The sequence below is a fragment of the Lasioglossum baleicum genome, unplaced genomic scaffold (genome assembly GCF_051020765.1).
Source record: "Lasioglossum baleicum unplaced genomic scaffold, iyLasBale1 scaffold0215, whole genome shotgun sequence".
Taxonomy (NCBI): domain Eukaryota; kingdom Metazoa; phylum Arthropoda; class Insecta; order Hymenoptera; family Halictidae; genus Lasioglossum; species Lasioglossum baleicum.
The window spans coordinates 219,052-222,528 of NW_027469275.1; positions in this window are offsets into that span (position 1 = coordinate 219,052).

Here is a 3,477-nt window from a genome sequence, read left to right on the forward strand (position 1 = left end):
AACGCATAACGCATAACGCATTACGCATAACGCATTACGCATAACGCAAAACCCATAACGCATAACGCATTACGCATAACGCATAACGCATAACGCATAACGCATAAGGCATAAGCATAACGCATAACGCATAACGCATAACGCATTACGCATAACGCAAAACCCATAACGCATGACGCATAACGCATAACGCATAACGCATAACGCATGACGCATAACGCATAACGCATAAAGGATAACGCATAACGCATAACGCATGACGCATAACGCATAACGCATAACGCATGACGCATAACGCATAACGCATAAAGCATAACGCATAACGCATAACGCATGACGCATAACGCATAACGCATAACGCAGAACGCATAACGCATAACGCATAACGCATAACGCATAACGCATAACGCATAACGCATAACGCATAACGCATAACGCATAACGCATAACGCATAACGCATAACGCATAACGCATAACGCATAACGCATAACGCATAACGCATAACGCATAACGCATAACGCATAACGCATAACGCATAACGCATAACGCATAACGCATTACGCATAACGCAAAACCCATAACGCATGACGCATAACGCATAACGCATAACGCATAACGCATGACGCATAACGCATAACGCATAAAGCATAACGCATAACGCATAACGCATGACGCATAACGCATAACGCATAACGCATGACGCATAACGCATAACGCATAAAGCATAACGCATAACGCATAACGCATGACGCATAACGCATAACGCATAACGCAGAACGCATAACGCATAACGCATAACGCATAACGCATAACGCATAACGCATAACGCATAACGCATAACGCATAACGCATAACGCATAACGCATAACGCATAACGCATAACGCATAACGCATAACGCATAACGCATAAGGCATAAGCATAACGCATAACGCATAACGCGTAACGCAAAACTCATAACGCATAACGCATAACGCATAACGCATAACGCATAACGCATATGGCATAACGCATAATGCAAAAGTCATAACGCATAACGCATAACGCATAACGCATAACGCATAACGCATAACGCATAACGCATAACGCATAACGCATAACGCATAACGCATAACGCATAACGCATAACGCATAACGCATAACGCATAACGCATAACGCATAACGCATAACGCATAACGCATAACGCATAAAGCATAACGCATAACGCATTACGTATAACGCATAACCCATAACACATAGCGCATAACGCATGACTCATAACGCATAACGCATAACGCATAACGCATAACGCATAACGCATTACGCATAACGCAAAACCCATAACGCCTAACACATAACGCATAACGCACAACGCACAACGCATAACGCATAACGCATAACGCATAACGCATAACGCATAACGCATAATGCATAACGCATAACGCATTACGCATGACGCATAACGCATAACGCATAACGCAGAACGCATAACGCATAACGCATAACGCATAAAGCATAACGCATAACGCATAACGCATAACGCATAACGCACAACGCACAACGCATAACGCATAACGCATAACGCATTACGCATAACGCATAACGCATAACGCATGACGCATAACGCATAACGCATAAAGCATAACGCATAACGCATAACGCATGACGCATAACGCATAACGCATAACGCAGAACGCATAACGCATAACGCATAACGCATAACGCATAACGCATAACGCATAACGCATAACGCATAACGCATAACGCATAACGCATAACGCATAACGCATAACGCATAACGCATAACGCATAACGCATAACGCATAAAGCATAACGCATAACGCATAACGCATGACGCATAACGCATAACGCATAATGCAGAACGCATAACGCATAACGCATAACGCATAACGCATAACGCATAAAGCATAACGCATAACGCATAACGCATAACGCATAACGCATAACGCATAACGCACAACGCACAACGCATAACGCATAACGCATAACGCATTACGTATAACGCATTACGCATAACGCAAAACCCATAACGCATAACGCATTACGCATAACGCATAACGCATAACGCATAACGCATAAGGCATAAGCATAACGCATAACGCATAACGCATAACGCATAACGCATTACGCATAACGCAAAACCCATAACGCATGACGCATAACGCATAACGCATAACGCATAACGCATGACGCAGAACGCATAACGCATAAAGCATAACGCATAACGCATAACGCATGACGCATAACGCATAACGCATAACGCATGACGCGTAACGCATATCGCATAAAGCATAACGCATAACGCATAACGCATGACGCATAACGCATAACGCATAACGCATAACGCATAACGCATAACGCATAACGCATAACGCATAACGCATAACGCATAACGCATAACGCATAACGCATAACGCATAACGCATAACGCATAACGCATATGGCATAACGCATAATGCAAAAGTCATAACGCATAACGCATAACGCATAACGCATAACGCATAACGCATAACGCATAACGCATAACGCATAACGCATAACGCATAACGCATAACGCATAACGCATAACGCATAACGCATAACGCATAACGCATAACGCATAACGCATAAAGCATAACGCATAACGCATTACGTATAACGCATAACCCATAACACATAGCGCATAACGCATGACTCATAACGCATAACGCATAACGCATAACGCATAACGCATAACGCATAACGCATTACGCATAACGTAAAACCCATAACGCCTAACACATAACGCATAACGCACAACGCACAACGCATAACGCATAACGCATAACGCATAACGCATAACGCATAACGCATAACGCATAACGCATAACGCATAACGCATAACGCATAACGCATAACGCATAACGCATTACGCATAACGCATGACGCATAACGCATAACGCATAACGCATAACGCATAACGCATAACGCATAACGCATAACGCATAACGCATAACGCATAACGCATAACGCATAACGCATAACGCATAACGCATAACGCATAACGCATAACGCATAACGCATAACGCATAACGCATAACGCATAACGCATAACGCATAACGCATAACGCATAACGCATAACGCATAACGCATAACGCATAACGCATAACGCATAACGCATAACGCATAACGCATAACGCATAACGCATAACGCATAACGCATAACGCATAACGCATAACGCATAATGCAAAAGTCATAACGCATAACGCATAACGCATAACGGATAACGCATAACGCATAACGCATAACGTATAAACCGTAAGGCATAACGCATAGCCCATAACGCATAACGCATAACGCATAATGCAAAAGTCATAACGCATAACGCATAACGCATAACGCATAACGCATAACGCATAACGCATAACGCATAACGCATAACGCATAACGCATAACGCATAACGCATAACGCATAACGCATAACGCATAACGCATAACGCATAACGCATAACGCATA